This window comes from Candoia aspera, chromosome 3 (genome assembly GCF_035149785.1).
Source record: "Candoia aspera isolate rCanAsp1 chromosome 3, rCanAsp1.hap2, whole genome shotgun sequence".
Lineage (NCBI taxonomy): Eukaryota > Metazoa > Chordata > Lepidosauria > Squamata > Boidae > Candoia > Candoia aspera.
Genome location: NC_086155.1, coordinates 147,521,587 through 147,536,263, shown reverse-complemented (window position 1 = coordinate 147,536,263; position 14,677 = coordinate 147,521,587).

The window sequence follows — 14,677 nt, the reverse complement described above, 5'->3', positions numbered from 1 at the left end:
AAAAAAAAGACAGACTCCTACAAACTACCATATCAGCAGTGGAAAAAAAGCTGTATCAAAATGACAATGCTTTGAAATAAGTTATTTGTAGCGACCTACCTTGGAAGCAATCATTCTATTAAATTCAATTTATGCAAACTACAATGCATACTCTGAATGGCTCTGAACCAGTAACTTCATGATACACAATTGTTATTGCACATTGAACTATCTGTGCAGTTTTGATGTCAATTTTTGTCCTTACCAGATCAAAGATGCTGAAGGAAAAACTGCAAGGAAACTTAAAAGGGTGTTGCGTAGAATCGCAATATATTCCAGTGGGTAACTGAAACACAGCTCATATTACTTTATTATAAGCTGGGATATGCTCTCCAGCAAGTCAATTGGCCTGGTTGGATGCAAAGAATTATTAAATAGATCAGTCATAGTTGCTTGAGACTGAGACACTGTAGTAAATTTTCTTGAACCAACAGAGTAATTAAGCAGCTGTAGTTTCATAAGCTGTAAGAAGCTACGATGTCAAAATGGCATATGCATTATTGGCAAATGACAGAATTACATAACTGCATTGTGACATCTGATGCAGGCACAAAAGTTGTGTTATTTACCTGATAATGATGTCACAAGTATTTTGTCATTTCCCTCTCTCCCACAGTCACCCATGTTTAGCAACCTTTAAAATGTAGCACATAGTCTGACAAAATATATTTTGTATCTAGAACGCTTAGCTTATGAGAAATGTGCCTGTCTACTGATAGGGAAATGCATAAGTTGCGTATGTTCTGATTACATTAGATATCACTTTTCAGAACTTTCAAGATGGAAATGAATCCTTGGTGGGAATCTTATTAGTTAATGGAAACAGTATATAATACGGCCTGCAGATGCTAATATCTTTAGAATAAAAAGGTTCTTCTAAAATGTGGGATTTCTCCCCCCCCCCCATGTATTAAAAGGAATAGTCATTTTGCAGAAAATGGAGGAATAAAAATAAAATGTAAAACTAGGCTACTTGTGTGAATGTTCACTATGCATATTCCCCTATTCTATTAATTACCTTTCTTTTTATAACTCATATAATCTATATTAAATAATCATTTCGGAAAATTAAACAACTATAGCTAAGGCATTATTTCCTGACCTAAAACACCCCAGAATTTCCAGCTACCTTGATATTTGGCTGACCTGGGAAAGCTGAGATGTTCACCGTTGAACGTCTTCAGTGAGAATAATGCTGCTGTAAACATCAAATTCCATATTTAAGTAATTATGAATCAATAGGTCATTTGGATAGTTCATCCCACAATTAGTTCCTAAAACCATTCTAGGGAACTTGCTCCAGTGTATCTGCCACAGACATATATTTCTGTCTACAGAGTTAAGGCTTTCCTACTTTTCATACTCTGCGAGGATATTTAAATAAATATTTCTATTAATATGTGACTGACAAAGTAAAATATTTTAAAGAAATAAAGGAAGAACTTTGTATCCAAACCATTTTCATATATTCTGTCTTTTCTTCAACCTATATGGGAAATAAAAAGTAAACTTAAATATTGTAATAGTAAGAGAATGATTTACCAATGTGGAAAAATTCCAATGTGGAAAAAAGCAACTGTTGTCAAAGAAAATAATAGAATGTTAATGAATGATAGACATGAATGATCGATTTATGATAAAAATCTTATGAAACAATTAGATAGATAATTACATCAAGCTCCCTTACTCGTTTTGCTGCACCGATAAGGCAAAGGTAAAAATTCTCTGTAACTTGTCAGATTAAATCCAGATACACAAAGTTTTTTGAGGTGAAATATTTTTCTTTGTTGGCAAAATAGGTTTATCTCATGAGGGTCATGCCTGCTTCCTAGAAATGAATCTGAAGCCAAAGATGCAATCCTAATCCAATTTATGTGGAAATTACTGTACAATCCTATGTCAGTTCTCTCAGAAGCAAGTTCCACTGATTTGAATGGGATTTACTGTCTGGTAAGCATGTATCAGATCAAATTACATATCCCATTGATATTTATGGCAGTGCCACATCTTTGTTAGAATCCTTAGCTATTATTCTATACCTTTATATACTCAGCTTTATCAGTCCACTCTTTTTGCTGTCATTTCTCAAACCTGCACAAGTCTGAGGCCTTGTCAAAAATATTATAAACAGTTTATTAAAACATTTTTTTATTTAGATTACGGGATTTTATTAATTATGGCTTTACTGTAATCTTGATTTCAATGGTTTACATAAATTCATTTATCATTTTAAGGAATCATGGCCCTGCAAAGTTTGAGAACCCTCCCCACCCCCAGTTGGCTTTTAGTAGCTAGAAAAAGTATTAGGAAATGGCGGATATAACCCTGAAACCAGCTCAAGTCCTGTTTCATATGAGGGGAACTCCCAAAATTTCTATGATCCAGCATTATTAAGATTCCCAATCATACAGAGGTCCTATTCTTTCCCAAGAACAAGTAGAAACTCTTGAAGATGTTCCTGCTCAATGCAGGGAGAAAAATGAGTCTGGGTAACTGGCCCAAGCAAGGTAACTGAAGCAGGAGCAAATACATATGGTTCATGCTTAAGTACACTTTTTGGATACAGTACCCTAAGATGTGTACACCTATCATTTGAAATATCTATTTGCCATGTTCATGGATGTCTGTTGGTGCTTTTGTCAGAATGATAAAATGGAGCTTGCAGCATAATGCTGCTTTTTTTCATTCTGCCCCCAATGGACACCACTGATCAAGTTTACACTGCAAAGTTTTATGTTGGAAGTAATCTTAAACTGAGCACACAAAATGATGTGATGGCCTTGTTGCCCAGCTAGAAATTTTGCAGTATTAAAAGCTATTCCAAACTGATTGAGAAAAGTAAAGTTCTGGTCTAGCTGTCCAGAATTACATATCCAGAGCTTAACTTTCGTATTAGCTGAGCATTTCCTGTTTTGCTGAGTTCTATACTCTAGTAATCTTAGAACACACATTCAGATAGCAGCCCTGAATGGTGGGAGATTCAGTCCAGGCAAAAGTCCTTCAGATAACACATAATTCAACAATACAATTCACTACCACCATCATCCAATGATGTCAAAATGACTTGTGCAATATGATACTGCACAAGTGCAAAAATTGTGTAATTTATGTCATGGCAGATGTGTTCTCATTTGCTTCTCCCCCAGAGATGACTGGGTTCACTACCACAAAATGTAATGAGGACTGCCAGTGTTATAGAAAACAAGACTGTCACTGGCTGTTAGTCATTATTGCCATATGATACTTACGTATGATAGTTATATGATAATTAACATTATTAGAGATGGCATGAATCCAGATGCCATAAGCAAACAAGCTTCACACTGGCACCTAGATAGGTATTTCAAAAATGGGCTGATCCCATGTTTTAAAACTGAATTCAAAGGACTTTAGAGGGTTTAAAACTGCAATTTTGAACAAAGATATTGGAACCATATCATTTTTAGAATCTTGGAAGATCACAAATTTAGAGTATGCTAAAATTGCCATTTTTCTGGAAGCATAAACAACATAGTAGGGATACGCAAGATTTTATTACACACAGAACATTTAACTTGGGCAATATACGTTCTGCAAAATTCATCAGCCTCCTTTGCAAAAATATTGGGATGTTAAATGGAAGAGAATAAAAATGTCCTCTATCCAACTGCTCTTCTTTCATGGCAACACAGATCCTAACATTTTCCCAGCTTTCTGCCCTCACATTTGATTTATATAGCCACCCATCTTATATACTGCACTGTAACCCCAGGCAGCTTACAAACAATAAGATTTCTCACAAAATTTCTCACATATGAGAAATTAATATGACCCTTTTACAACTACTTTCTGAACTGGATTTGTGAACAAGTAGCAGACAGTACTGCCTCTCCCCTGAATTTCTGCAATAGCTTTTCTATAGCACACCACTCAGTGTCACTTTGACATTTGTTTAATTTCCAGGCTGCTTACCAGTAAGATTATGGATTGCACAACACATACGATGTAAAACACTTTTTAATAAAATCCACAACTAATATGGCTGTTGTCATTCCAGATACCTTGAGCTAAATGAGACCACCGTTACTATTAGCCTTTCATTATACTCAGGTGAGTTTCCTCTTCTTAGAGCAAGATGATGGTGGTGATGATGATGATTTCTGGGTAATTTGTTAAACAGAGTAACAGCTATGGTAATGTAGAATACTTGACTATTTTAAAATAATGGAGTATACTAATCCAATAAAATATGACTACGTTCACTTTATTAAAATTACATAGAAATTTCTATAAATACATGCAATTAGAGTGTTTTAGAACTTACTGTAATCTCTGTCTTCACGCAAACACCTTGAACAAGGCATTGCAAGGTCGTAGGTACAGCTGTTTCTTTTAAAATGGTACAGTACTTTTAAAATGGACAGCAAAAGTTGCTTTTAAAAAGAAACTAGAATCTGCAGGTTTCACTTCTTCAGTTTTGAGGTTCAGAGTAGCAATTTCATTGCTTAATATTAATATGCAGATAATACTTCAAGTAACAGCAACTTGTGTTTAGGAAAGGCAAAGACCTATCAGTTCGATTTTCTTATTCATCTCATGCAACACAAATCTATAAGATAGATCCCACATGATTCCTGTCCTCCTCAGGTTTATGTATAGTGTGTGCATGTAAGACAGAAGTTGAAGCATTGACAGCAGAAAATTACACTTCCCTCCCCTTTATACTAATTCAAACAAGGTGCTTTCTGATAATGGCTTGGAATACCAATTATAAAATGGAGTTTGAGGGTCACTTATCCACATGATACAGGCCTTTTCTATTAATGTTTTGATTAGACATCTCTTAAGAATGTCAAAATGGTGTTACCGAGATTATTTGTAATTATGTACCAAAAATTTGAAACTTACATGAAGTATGGATTTATTGAGCATCAGGAACAGAGAAGAAGCTCACTGTTCAGTGTTGAATTTGGAATGCTGCTCCAAATTAACAATATTGGATCTTGCTTTTTATCTATGAACTGGTCATGACTGATGTAGTGGAAGGACTAATTAATTATTAAACAAATTATTTTATCAAGGTTAATGATTCATTTAAAAATTAGGCTGAATTAGATTTCTTCATGTTTTTGTGAACAAGAAATCTAATTTTTTATTTTTTTATTTTTCCTTATCTTTTTGTACAATAAGGCAAAATAATAAAACAAAAAGAAAAATAATAAAAAAGAAATGGAAATAGATACTATTTTTTAAAAAATGTAGTTTGGCAATGGACATACTTATATTCAGAGGTTTCTGATAAGAAAAGATAACACCTTCCAATTATATGATCTTCATTCTAATTATCTGTTCTTCATTGTTTTACAATCAATTTAGTAATATCACTTTTAATTAATCCATATAATGTCTGTTGACTCTAATACCATTATTTGATATCACCCATAAGTCCCAACCCCAAGTTATATGGAAGCAATAATTACACACTGAAGGCTGTCTGGAAGAGTTTTACTTTGATAGCCTTCCAGAATGTTGTCAAATCGACTCTAGGGGGAAGTTGTTCCACAAGCTGAGGGCCACAACATAAAAATATTATTGCCGAGCCGCTCTCTCTCTCATCTTGCATATATGGGAAACTTTTCGTATTCCTGCTAGGACTAAGCATACAGCATAAGACAAAATTCTGACCTTCAAATAGGTTTTTAACTGTCTATCCAGAGATTGAACAGAAATTTCTTTCCATGTAAAGCATGTCTTCTACCACCGAGCTTTGGCCTCTTCTCAAATCCTGGGATGAAAGTTCATTTGACAGGTTTTATATTAGATGAATGAATGAATGTTTTTATTACAGTCACTGACCAGAATTGCAAACAAAAAACACATTAAAAATAAAAATAAAGTAAAAATAAAGTAAAAACAAAACTAGATAAAATATTACAGTTGGTGCTGGATTCATCAGCAGATAATCAAAGTCTGCCTAATTTTACAGGCAGTATAACAAAATTTAGCTATGTTCAAGGAGACTGAATCAAACTGATCTGATAACAACAATGGTAGATAAAAAAGATCAGAATTTCCAGGGTGTTTTACCAGGTAAGGAGTTATAAGGCAGGCCCTTGAGTCCTTATAGAGGGTACAGTATAGCAGAACATGAGCTGTAGTTTCAACAGCTCCTTGTCCACATGGGCAAAATCTTAGCTCATAGGGGACTTTTGGGCAATCTGTGGGAAATCTCCTGTCTTTTCCTTTTCCCGACAAGTTCGAAAGGACTGGTCTATTTGCCAGTCCTTCATTCTTCACCCCAGTTGTCCAACTCTGCTGTTCATGGAGATGTCTTCAGTCAGCCATGATTCATCTGAAAGCTGCACAGCCACTGTTTTTTGAGCATTTTGTATAACATAATTTTGGTGTTATACAAAATTTTGGTGTGTACTGCATTTGGAGGAGCTGTGGAAAACCATGCCCAAATATTTAAAAGACTTCACTTGTTCAATATTCTGGCCATTTATCCTCCAGGCATGCAATTTAGGTCTCTCTTCAAATATCAGGATCTTAGTTTCACTAGAGTTGATTTCAAGTGCTTCCTCAGAGCAGTAATTGGCCAAAGCATTCAGAGCTCTTTAAGTCCAATGAATGCTTGTGATAGAAGTACGATGTCATCTGCATACAAGAAATACAAGTTGCAATATGTCTGTTAGCTAGTTTTTGGGGATGATCTGATTGATTTATTTTGGTCACAAGGGGATTTATGTACAGATTAAACAGGGAAGCTAAAATACATCCCTGCCTCACTCTTCTGTAAGTTGGAATCTCATTAGTGTAGTGGCCTTGCATACTGCATTGAACTAGAATTCTTATAAGGATTATGCATAAGCAACAGTAACTGTCTATCAATGGTAATATTCATAAGCTTAGTCCATAGCCTTGCTCTGGGAACTAGATTGAATGTGGACCTAAAATCAATAAATGCAGTTTATAATATTTAGCTTGTTTTAGATGTGTATTTTTTGGCCAGGTGTTGAAGTATATGCTCTAGGGTGATCCAGTCAACTAATCTGTTGTATAAGCAACTAGCATACAGCTGACTTATTATACTTAAAAGGCTAATATGCCTATAATTATCGGGTAGGTCTTTGGTGCCCTTTTTATAAATGGGTACTATGCGGACTAGGCCCCAGTCCTCTGGGATTTGCGCAGTGCGATCAATATAAGTAAAAAGGGAAGCAAGAATTGGGGTCCACCATTCCAAATTATTGTGTAATATTTTGGGAGTAATAAAGTTATCGCCTGGAGCTTTACCAGGCTTTAGCTGATTTATAAGTGTCTTTATTTCAGCACTTGAAACCAAGATCCAATTAGGGAGCAGGTTAGCCTTAAGGTTTAAGTCAAATTTAGGACACTCTTCTTGTGAATATAATGCTCTAAAGTGGTCCTCCCACACAGATGCAGGTAAGAGGTGGAGAAGTGAAAGGGGCCTGTCAATTCGGTGAGAAGTCATCAGGCACCAGAATAGGATGGGATTCCTGGCTTGAGATGCTGTTATCAGTTGCTGCTGGGAAGGTGATCACTGAGATGATTAGACACTACTTCACTAATGAGCTTGCTTATAGCCTTCCTTCAATCCCTGTCTCGTCTACTCTGGCAAAGCAGTTCACCAGGAAAAGGGGAAAGGCTCCTATAAAGAGGGATGTTGGTATGATCCATATCTGCTGAAGTCCTTCTATATATTGTATGTTTTCATTCTATTTGGAAAGATTATTTCTAAAAGTAGAACAGACTTGATTTATCATTGTGGTAATAAGTTTCCATATTGCCTTCTTGCATTATATTTTGTTTTGGCTTTTTGGAATGAGAAGCTTATCTTAGTCTGATTCCATTTAATATGGTTATATCTTGCTGCAAACTAGAACCAAATGTTAATCTCAGGGAGGGAGGGAGGGAGGACTATGATCCCGAAGGACCACCAGTTCATTTGCTAAGAACTCATCATAAATGGAATCCCTGAGTTAAATGGGATCTGAGATGTCTGTTAGTCTGAATTTATCTAAACTTGTACAGTGAGAAAAAAAAAAGAGTGCTTTATCTAGATTCCTGTAATTACACTGATAATACCCAACTGTTATGGCATGAATTTTCATATAAAACAGCTAACACTAACATTTTTTCACCAAGAAACTGCATGGTACTGATTTAACAATTGCCTTTGAAATACAAAAGCAAGTTTCTGTTTGGTTTTATGGGTTTTTCTCTCACATTAGAGGCTTCAAGTATAATTTCCTTACTATCTTTTTTATATAATTATCTTTACCTTTCAGTTGTGCAAATGAACTTAGAACAAACAACAAATTCAGTAGTGTCTGCTTTGAACTACAGATCTATCATAGTTTCGATTTCTTTTAAAATTTAGGAGCTTTGAGACAGGGTAGTATATTCTTCCTCAAGTGGCTATTGAAATAATCCATATTTTTCCTTTATTCTAATTCCTAACAATAAAACAAGTTCATGTTTTCTTTTAATCTGGGAGTTGCAGGTTAATATTTTCCATATACACACATTTTTCATATACACATTTCATATACACACAAAAATACACATTTTTCATATACACACACACACTGCAAAAGATCACAGCACAGATAAAATTAGAACTGATTTGAGACACGTTCTTAACTTCTGACTGTCTGACTTCAGTTACTTTCATAAAATCCATAGTCTTGATGGGCCCCAAAGAATTAGATTAATTTTTTAATGGATATTTATCTCATATTTCATTGTTTGGAACAAGGGATATCAAGTCATCTAAAATATACGGTCAACCAAATGGATACCGACGACTTGACACTTGCAAGGTGTGTTCCATCTGCTGACAGCATCTGCATTCTAAAATTGCAATCCTAGGTTTACTGCCTTAATGAACTTTAAGGCATAGCACTTTGCATGGTCTTAAATTATTTGTATTGTAGCTGTAGAGGCAAATACAGGATCACTGCCACAGTCTTCTGTAACTCTTGTTTTTAGATTTAGATCCTCATAGAAAAGACACCCTGATCGATTTAGAGATTAGTACATTGGGGAAGCAGGGCTGTTCAATGGCTCAACAGGAGGGATGTGCAAAACATATCATTCCAAGAATGGTATGTTCTGGAAACCCCAGAATGTACCTTTTTTTCTTTCCTGACCTGTTCATTCCAGGGGTGATTTGACAGTTTTCCAGAAATGGTTTTAGGAACGGTACATTTTGCATACCCCTATTTCACAGATTTAAATCATGATCCTGTTAGGGAGGGGGTGGTTCATCAGCACTAGTATTCCCTTGATACTATAAAAGTATATATATTATTTACATTTTATTTACTCTATTTACATACCACACCTATCCCAGGATCCTTGGTAGATTACCACCATACAAAATGAAATACCATAGTATCCCATAAAACATCACTAAACTACTGCAAACTCCAACCAGCCCAGTGTCATTACTATGCCTCAAAAACCCACCTAATTAGAATTGTTTTGACAGGCTTGTCCAAGTCATGAGGGAGTCAAATCTATCTCTGGGAGCAAGAGTATCAGGGCCACCAGCGAAAGACGGCCTTTATCATACCTACTTTTGGACTCAGGAGAACATACAGTAATATTAGACAAAGTAACATTAGTTCAGTCGGGTATAGAGTGCACAAATGAACTAGTGTTGTTTTATATTAAACTCGATGTCTTAGCTAGTAAAACACACTTTAGCTGTTATGGAAATTCCTTCATCTCCAATATAACTATATATCAGACAGCTGGTTGATCCACTAAATACTTATGCCTGAGGCAGTTGCAAGAGACTCACTTTTCTGGCTCCACCATGTATTATGTGTTTTCTACTGATTATGTGGTGCCCTGATGAATTCAATTTCCCATCTATAAAAGCTGCTTTGTTAATTCAGACAGAGGTACTGAATAAATATATGCAATTGAATTTAAGTATGATTAGTTTCCTCTGAAATTAGACAGTTTTTTACACATAAAGATAACTTTTGTAAGCTGATGCCCTCTATGAATTGGGACTGCAGTTCCCAGGATTCCTACCCAGCAGTGTTTTCAACATCCCAAAATATCTGGAGGGCATCAGGATGTGAACAACTGAGGGAAGTAACTGTGGCTGCATCAGGATCCAAATGTTAAGTGATTAGGAATACATTTTAATGAACAGCTTTTAGATGCCCAACTTCAGATATGTTCAAAATGTATGCATGAGAAACATTGAAATGGAGATGAAGACCTCTTCTTTAAATGGATAGCTTTCTATTACTAACTAAAGCTACAGTTATTTATATGGCTATAGTTTCAAATAAGGAAGTTATACCAGCAATTGTTATACCAATGAGCTATATACTGGAGACATTCATATATGTGTTTCCCTCACCACCACCCCAATTTCATTGCTGAGTTGTTTAAACATCTTCGGTGCCAGTTTAGCAGGAAACCCCCTCCCTTTTCAGTGTAACAAATGTTAAATAAGTTATTAACCAAAATGAAATTTCTTATAAGGACATAATCAACATGAATATAAAAATGTTGTAGATATCATACAGAGCAAACAAATTGATATTTCTACATGAACATGGAATTGTGTATCAAAATGTACAGAAGGCAAAAGTGGATGACAGGTTTTCTTCTCAGTCTGGTAGGAAGTTATTGATTCAAGCCAATTTAGCTATCCCAGTTGTTTGAACATCTGCCAGGAGGTTGCTATCTAAATAACCTTCTGTTTTCCTGTGTGCTGTGTTGGGGGGTTGTGTAATTATTTTTTTGTAATAAAGACAGAGACTCCTTAAAACATCAAGAATTACTTCTAATCTGAATTATCCAAATTCCACTCTGGGAATATATATCCAGATTACTCACTGTTCCTTTAGAAGAGGAGACAGATGTTCATGACTGTGAAACAGATATTTCAAGTTATGGAGCTGTGGGTTGTTCTCCTCCCCCTCTTTTTATTCCTCTTATTCTGCTACTCTATGCTCAGCCAGACTTTGAATACACAGTGGTAGGCATATGGACAATTTTTAATCTCCTGATGAAGTAAATGTTTGCATATCCTCGGTAGCAGGAGGACTACTTACACTAACAGTAGTACACATACTGCTTAGTTTTCATTTGGCTGCCAGTTACAGAAAGAAAATTCTGTCAGAAGTATAACAGAGATGAAGGTTGGCTCGTTATAAGAAGATGAAGCTTTCAAATATGAGCAGACAAAATTAGAATTTGTTGAAAACATACGGAGCTGTTTTAATGACCTCTTTTTTTCAGTATTTTATAGATTTTGTACACAATCCTTTAGAAGATCTTCTTTTAAGGCAACTTTCTATGTACACAGAGAGAAAGAGAACGTAATACATCAGTTGCAATAAAAAGTGCAATAAAAATGGTACAGCTAAATAGATTCAACTCTTTACAGATTTAGAGGACAAACATATGAATAAAATGATGATGAAATACCTACACCCCCACCTCAAATAATATGAAACAGATTTTCGAAACAGATTTTAAAGGCACAAGAAGCTTCTCATAATTCCATAGGTTTCCATAACCCACTGCAGGAAAGTCTCTGATACTAGTATCTGAAAATATATCTAAGGAGCAGAGAGAGACAAAGGAGCAGAGGCTGAAATAAATTAAATGCTACATAAATTCCTATGGGTGAAGATAATCCTTTAGAAGACAACTAGGTTCCTGATTATTTAGGTAAAGGACGGAAAAATCTAAACCTGCCAAATGGCCAATCCAACCCCTCAGGGCTTCAAATGACTGCTCCCCATCCCGAGAATTAGACCTGTGGTGCATGCCCTGTTCCCTCCTACAGTGCATATGCAAGAATCAGATACAGCAAATGCAAGCATGATCCACTCCACACATTCCTCAATTGGGCATCATGTTGAGTTACTACTGAAGAGTCAGATGGTTCAATGTTTACCTTCCCTGTTCTGGAGGTAGATCCCATCAAATAAAGTAGAAACTATAAAATTTATATATCATTATTGCATTATTATATCATTATGACATTATTACAACAGCTTCGTGTGGTGCAGAGTGGTAGGTGACAGTACTGCAACCAAAACTCTCCCCACGACCCGAGTTCAATCCCAGCGGAAGCTGGATTCTCGGGTAGCCGGCTCAGGTCGACTCAGCCTTCCATCATTCCGAGGTCGGTAAAATGAGAACCCAGCTTGCTGGGGAAGGTGACAACTGGGGAAGGCAATGGCAAACCACCCTGCTATAGTCTGCCAAGAAAATGTCGCGAAAGTGGTGTCCCCCCAAAGGGTCTAACATGACTTGGTGCTTGCACAGGGGACCTTTCACCTTTTTCACCTATGCTTACAGAGAAAAGTGCTTTTGATAGAGTCAGTTTGGTGTTGTGGTTAAGGCACCAGGCTAGAAACCTGGAGACTGTGAGTGCTAGTCTTGCTTTAGGTAAAAGCCAGTTGGGTGACTTTGGGCCAGTCTCTCTCTCTCTCTCTCTCTCTCTCTCTCTCAACCCTATGAAGAAGGAACTGCTAAGCCACTTCTGAAAATACTGCCAAAAACCCACAGGGAATTGTCCAAGCAATTGCCAGGAGTCAAAACTGACACCTCCTCCTCCTCAAATATAATCATGAAGACATTTTTGGAGAAGTAAATCTGACTGAATCCAACAGGGCTTATATCTGAGCAGATTACGCTGCAAGTTCTTACAATAAACTTTTCTGAAAAAACAGATACTTCAATATAAAGAAACATGTGCATCGAAACCATCATGCAAGCAATCAATTCTTCTTTCCAGTATCTTTGAAACCAAACATACATCTACGTAGAAAAGAAACAAGAACTGAATAAATTATAACTGTATATGTGGAAAAGGCTGACTGGAAGAATTTTAAAAGGTTTCAACAGTTAAGAAGGAACCGCTACCTAAAATACACTGTATTTTTGTTTTTAGTATAATTCAATACGTATATACATCATATTATGCCGCCCAATAATAATTGCTGTTACTAGCAATACAAACTAACAATTTCTATATCGGTAGGTGTGGTGGATATCAACTGTTTCCAGCCAGACAACTGGTGATTGTAAAGCAAGCTTTCCAATGACACTGTAGCAAGCAAATAATAATCTCAGAATGTGACTCGGTATCAGATCCATATCTGAGAAACAGACAACATCTGGAGTAAGTGTACATTATGTCTAGTCTCGTGAAACATTTCAGAGGCTGCATACCAAGACTTTTAGTATTAAAAATAACGAAAGCCAGTGGAGACATTTGTGTTATGACAGACAGAAAATTTTGTTAATGTGTTTGCTTATTCAGCTATTAATACTGAATCATCCAAACTTCCACAAAAGTTACTATAGGTTAAAAGAACAGAAATGCTTAATAATGAATTCTATCTTACAGAAAATGACTGACAGTGCAATCCTGTACACCTGAGGAACAAGACAGTGCAATCCTACAAGTTTATTTTTTTAAAAAAGACTGACCCACTGAATTAAATTGGAAGCATTTTTAGGATTGCAGACTGAGGAAAAAGGCCAGACGGTATTCATAAAAATAAATATTCAATATTTTCTCAAAAAGCTTGCCTTAGGATTATTACTACAATGTTAATAAATTAAACTTATTTTAAAATGCTGAAGAATACCCACATGTATGGAAATTAAGCTGTCACATACTATGATCTTAAAATTTTAGGTTCCAAACAGATTAAATGGTGCAAGCTTAGCATGGTAATTTTAACTTTACATAAATGCATTAACAGCATCTCCCTGAAAATTAATGAACAAAAGTATAGTGGAACAAATTCAGCACTGCACTATTTGGGTAAATACATTAAGTTCAGCTTATATCAATGTTTGGTATTATAAATAACTAACAAGTTGAAAACTGAGAGAACCTGTCAGTGTGGTTGCACAGAGCCAACATCATTTGATGGCACTTAATCCTTCAGTCAATCTACAATTCCTGTCCCACTGGAAGAATCCACTAAAGATGAAGATAATCAGAAGGATACACACCAAATCAAGGAGTGGAAAACTATGATGGCTATCCAAATGCATTTCAGTCTGAGGGTACCCATATCCTTTGATTGTCATGTCTACTATAGTTATTCTGAAGAAGAAGTAACATATAAGGATTGAAATTCTGGCACCAAACTTCTTTCTTTTTCACCCACAATTACACTGGCAGCAGTTTATTATCAATATGCTTTTAAAAGCTTAGATATTTTAAAATAAAAGATAAGTATTTTAATTTAATAGTATGATTAAATTATAATAATTTAAGAATTAAACTATTAAAATAATTTTAATAGTAAGCGCCTTCTTAGAGATGTCATCCACTTATCTCCCAGAGGGAGGAAATGCCTCTTCATAACTGAGATCTGCCTCAACACATACTTGATATAAAATGCCACAATACGTAAGTGATATAAAATGCAGTTAAGATCTTTTTCGCATACATATACAGTTTTGATACGGTGGGGCAAAAGTTCATACTCCTATTATCTAGGCAAATTAAGATCTTTCATCTAAGAATCATACAAAGCATTCATTATTCAGCGATAGTCTAGGATATCAATGTTGTTGAAATCCTAGTCTATCAACAGTTACTGTGGTTCTCTATATAACTATATACACT